This window comes from Cephus cinctus, unplaced genomic scaffold (assembly GCF_000341935.2).
Source record: "Cephus cinctus unplaced genomic scaffold, Ccin1 Ccin1_scaffold0123, whole genome shotgun sequence".
NCBI lineage: Eukaryota > Metazoa > Arthropoda > Insecta > Hymenoptera > Cephidae > Cephus > Cephus cinctus.
Window position 1 is genome coordinate 1,916,441 of NW_014332857.1, and position 6,000 is coordinate 1,922,440.

Below are 6,000 nucleotides of genomic sequence, written 5' to 3' on the forward strand. Positions count from 1 at the left end.
TCGCCATCGTCGAGACGCCTTTGTTGCGTCATTCGCTGTGACTCTGTAAATCGACGAAACCCGCAGGAGAATCAGAACGAAATGGTAGAGAGACTAGAGGCTAAGAGGAAACAATGGACGATTGAGAGCGGCGACGGCTCGTTTCTCCTCCAGGGACATAACATCCATCATTGCAGGTTGCTGACGATGACGGAAAAGCTGCCACATCAGTCAATAATGGGCTCTCAGTCAACAACACGTCCCTGGCTCGACTGTTAGCGTCTTATGGTTTCCCATGGTTTCTCCCGGCACGGAATACGAGGAGCTTCGATGGCTGCGTCCTTTAATGATTATAATACACCGACTAATAAACCCGTAAACAACTCGTTCACAAGACTGATTAACACATTGTTCTTAGGCAGCAAGCCGCTGCTAGCTGCTAGCTGCTGCTCACGTAATGTATGATTGATTAATTCGGCTGCCGTCGACAGGTCGATCGGTCCCCGTCTCGACTACTCCTTTCGGAGAAATCGGGTCCCGAAATTACATTCCGGCCATCCCGTATAAGATACGACACGCGATCCTCCTCCAAGCGTGCGTGCGTGCCCTCGCGTCGTCTTTCTCCGATCGCGCTACCGATCGCTCTCAAATTAACTAGAACTCCTGCTCCCTATAGATCCTTTCAAAGATCTCCTATTCGATCCCGTAATATACCGTAATGCAATCAAGGATCGAGTCAATGGAATCGTGCGTGGTGATTCGTGCTCCCTATGGCGGATCAAATGATCGCGAATTCCCGGCTGAGGCTCGGAGCACGAGGCAAGGTGATCGCCGGGAATCGTTCGGTGCGACCGGCCGAGCGTAGAGAACGCGATTGACGCCAATAAATAAAGGGGAATCGGCAATTAAGAAAGACATCAGCCAGCTAATGAGGTTGCGCCGCCTTGCGACGAGAGCGAAGAGCGAAGAGAGCTGCTCGAGAGTTGTGGAGGCGTTGACGACGCCGCTCGCAGTTTCGCCAGAGTCTGAGGCTAACGTGAGGATAGATGAAGGCGGAGGGGTCGGAGGGGTCGGAGGGGACCGACGAGCGTCGGTGTTGCGGCTCAATGGAAAACGTAACCCGTAGAAGCCCATCACGGATCGACCTACGATCCACGATCCACGATCCACGAGCTGACAATCTATGGAGAAAACGGCGATGCCTCGGAGATTCTCCATCTTTCTCTATGGGACGGCCCCAGGGTAGACAATGCCACATAAATCATGGACACAGGATGCACTGGCCTTCCGATCGCTCGATACACTTCGATACACTTATAAACTAATTGCCCTGTCTCGATAGCGTAGCGCTCCGATTGGCACGAGAATCGCTCCGGAAGGGAATCACATGATGACCCCGTGTGACTTTGGCTCCTATCGAATCGATGAGATACCGAACCCGGGTCACTCTTTCCTGCTCCTGTTCTTCCTCTGTGCTTGGGTTCACCCTTGACCCAGGAAACACCCTGATGCCATTCCTGATTACGAGGACCACGTGGTTATCGCGCTCTGAATATAGGGCTGAGAGGAGCTTTATGTATAGCGCAGCAAGAGTGCATTGCAGAAAATAAACTTGAGCCCAGCCGCGCATCACCGCAAGATTAGCTACGACTTTATAACCGTTTCCGGGTAGAAGAATCCCCGGTGCAGTTTGCACGATGCACGATGCCCCAAAGCGAATTGACCTTACTCCAGTCCGAGACCGAGAGATCACCATCTAATCTGGTTGTGTGCGCTTTGAGATCCTACGAGGGAGAGATGCGGCTAGAGGGACGGAGAACGGGAGAGAGCGAGAGGGAGGAAGTTCATCTATCCCGATATGCGACTGCATAGTCGCTCCTTGTCAGTTAAGCTTAAGCTCGGCCACTGCTTTCGTCGCTTCCAATTGGATTCGCATCTTGGATTCTTTCACCGATCAATAATCTATGCGATATCGAATGATCTCACGAGATGCCGCTTGTACCGGACCATCGCTCGGGCATCTTGAGGCATCGGAGTTTTGGCCTCGACCCAGAGGAGTCGGGCAGCGCGTATCCAGTATCCACGCACACTGTCCACAGCCTCGGGCATTCGAAGCAAATAATGGCCTCATTCATCGAAGTAACGAAAGCCAAAGGGCACGGTGGCATAATGCCATTGTAGGTACCAGAGACTCAATACCCACTCGAGAAGCTGCATTCCATTCCCCGGTAATCTTAGTTTGCAGCAACTCCCAATGGCCGCGAAACCAGAAAAAGAAGAATGAGAAGAAGAATGCTGCCTGCTCGAGGAGACTGCCAACTCTATCCATTCTCGAAATTTTCGGTCGGTTCTAGGAGCAGCTACGAAATCGACTGGGACCAACGGAGACCCAATCGAGACCAACCATGAGAACAGCTGTGCACCTGACGAGGACGGACGCCCTCTGTGAGCGATGCAGACAATTTTTCAATTTTTATCTTCATTCGATGAAGATTCACGAAGAGTGACGTATACTTGAGTGCGTTTTTATTGGCTGGTCGATCGATCGAGTAATCTAATAATTAAATCGATATAATGGAATTGAATTTATTGTATGGAAGGACCTACCGTGAAATGGGTTTCGATGCGAGTGAAGCTTTAGGTATTTCCTTCATAAATCACTTGAGATTCTTTGCGTTTTCGTCATTGTGAAGCCCGGTACACTTGTTCCACTATATTCCATTATTCGGTTCATTCATGTCTGGCGACAATGGCACCTTACGTTTCCGAGGAAACTGGTGGACCCGAGACATTCCCTTAACCGCTGACGAAATTCTTCATTGAGAGACCGCTACCATAGAAAATGAGAAAAGCAGAAAAGCAGAAAAGCAGAAAAGCTACTCCCCATTGAATGGCTATGTCGTCACGGCATCAGGAATTATCTCGCTCGGCCTTTCCCATTCCATCGGAGCACCATCATGCACAGAGTACCATTCCTCCCTTGTTGATTTTATCGTGTTTACCTTTCGAAGAATATTTCTTCTCGGATTTGCTCGCTCAACAATTTTCCCTCTCCTCCCCCTCCTGCCGCCGTTCAACGCCGATGAAGTCTCTCCGAGAGATGGACTCGTTTCTTTCCCACGTAGAATAGACTGCAGCATCCCTACGCAGAGCTGCCTACTGCCCATTAGGACTGGATTAACCGTCCACCTAGTTCCTTCCCCATTACGTTCATTTCTTTTCTTCGGCTCCGAGACAAAGAAGGAAACGTCGCGTTGCAAAGTGCATGATAAGAGTTCCGGAATGGCGACGCAGTCGAGAGAAATAAGACTGGCTGTCAGCTGGAAGATGAACGTGTTGCCTTTGATCGTCTGTAAGGATAGACGATCAGAAGTGTCGACGCGTCGGCGTCGCTCGATCCGACCGCTTTTTCTAGAAGGCCTCGCTAATCTTTCCCGTCTCTCGCACAATGCACTTTTTCTCGCTGGATGTTGACAAGTTTTTTTGAGAATCGTGGTACATCGTGTCAGAACCTCAGGGAGGGCGGATCTTCAGATGTTCCGCTGAGGCTGTCTATCAAGCGACAACTTTGCTTTACGCGGATTCGGCTCCTTTGTTAGTTGTTCCCGCAGTCCGCGCGCCGCGACGCCTCGGCCCGAAAGGAGCGCCCGGCCACACCTGATTTCGGTCTCTTTAGTCCCTTGGAATTTGAAATTGCCACTGGCCACGAAGAAAAAGGATCTTCGGAAATAGAGCAAAAGTCGCCCGGGTCCCTCGGTTCGAACTAAGGGAAGCTATCGGCTGACAAGATGGGAGATCGATTCGCCATTCGCCAGAGAAGGAGTTTGCTGGTCGACGGTGCCTGGTTTTTCATCGGGCCAGGAGGCGACACCTCCTCGAGGCTCGAGGAATTTAATTCGTAGCGGTGGACACTGCGTGAGCCGGTATCGGTGTCGGTGTCGGTGTCAGTCTCCCTGGCTCCGGGGCCTGCTGATGGGCCCTGTGGATGGGCCTTGCGGATCGGCCTGATGCCGATGTCCTCGAGGGTCTTTGTCCCTCGGAATAATACTGGGGCACTGCAGGACACCGATTCATTCAGTCCTTTCCCACAGAGTTGCTCGAATCTTGGAAATCTTTTCTATTTCCAAAGCTCTGCTTTAGCTTGGCTCTCTTTGCATGGGAACCAGTCGGCTTAGGAGCAAAACTTTCGACTATTCTTCTTACTCCTATCCTTTCACGATTTTTAGTCTCCTTATATCCCTTTCGAGGATGCACACTGGATTATCTCCTCTGTGCCTTGGTCGCAATCTTTCGCAATCTTTTCATTCAATCCTTCGTTCTCATCGTTTCCAAGGCAACGAGACCTTTTGTAATCAGAGCGATCAGTCTCACGTGTCGCGGAGAGTCGGAGTGACGGAGGGCCCTTATATTTTTCCTACTTTCCCGAGTTTTCGTAGTCCTGATATTTTTTCATCAAGTAGCAATCAGTCCCGTATCGGTTGGCAGTTCATTTTCAAGCGTGAAGAGTGAAAGCGAGCGCGTGTTCCGGACCATATGGCGGCCCGAGGGCGCGTGGCACAAAGAGGCGCTTTTTTAATTGCACCATGTGGTCTGGAGGTTGGCTGTTGGCTCGCACCCTGGTTCGTTTCTAGCCACAACCGCCGTCTCATCACCATGAACCTCGAGCGCCATACTCCTTATGCAGCCACCTTCGCTCTGTCTCTCTTCTCATTCCATCCTGTCCGTTGGTCATTTGGTCAGGGCATACCTGGCGCAGCGTTCGGAGAACCTATCTCCAGCCGGAAAATTAGTCCAGGGTGGCTGACTCGGTTCCACTTTGCCTCTGCGTCGTTTTTCCCGAGTTTGGGTGCAGCTATTCATCATCGTTGGGGGCGATGGAAGCACATGTCGTGTGCCAGGATGGCCTATATGCTGGAGGACGTCCAGCTCAGTGGAAAAACGAACTATCTGCCACCTTGCGGAGATAAATCTTCCGTGCACTTGGCTCCTCCTAAAGGCAGGTTCGGCTATTGTTACAGCTAGCAGGGTTCTTCGAGACTTCGAACGGGAAAAGAAGAGGCTGCGGTCACTGAGGAGTCCATGAAGAAGCGGTGAAAGTGTAAAGGGTTATCTTCCGAAGAAAGTCTACGAGTGTGTAAACGATGGGTGCTTGAGAATCGGCGAGGACGAGGAGTCGAGAGTTTCCTTTGACAGAGACGCTGCCGAGTGTCATGTCCGATGAGGGAGTCTTTGTGGAATCATAGAGTTCTTCAGTGGTCCACTCCCCTCCACAGTCTTGCTCCCAGGAAGCACAATGGCAGGTTCACCGTTCAGCTTCCAGTCGCCGGTGGTTCGGTGAATACAAGTAAATGACTTCCATTCAGAAGAACCGGAGGCGTCCGGGTGGGCCGAGTGTCAACGTCTCGCGATATCTCTAAATTTTCTCCATTCAGTGATCTTCTCTCCTTTGAGATTACCAGAAGCGGTAGCAACAGCATCTCGGCGTACAGGCTCAATAAAAGATAGTGGGAAAGAAAAAAAGGGGATAGAAATAGATAAAACGGAGCCGCGGCGATTCCCTTCGAATTTCTCGAAAGTCACTACGTAGTCTGGAAAGTAATCCGATCGAGTCCCTTCACCTCGGAGTCGACATTTCCTTTTGGTTAATTAACGTTAAACTCACTGACTCGCTAATGTTAATTGCGCCGGGAATATTGTACGGTGGGTTGGCCGAGGCTGGTTGGAGGGAGGCGTGTCTCCCACGTGCTGTTAATGCCACGTACCTCAACCGCACTTTATCCTGACTTACTGCCTCTTTTTGTTACTTTACATACTAATCTCGGCGCGGCAGTTAATGAATTTTAGTTAATAACACCAAAACGAGCGAGGCGACTGCTACTTTCCGTTTGCGGCTCCACTCGATTCGTTTGGGTTATCGGGCAGGCAATTCCAGTATCGGCTACTCACACGAGACCGCGTCCGGCTCTGGGAATTCGACTATTCCACCTAACTCGTAAATTCCAATTTGTAATGGGCAAATCG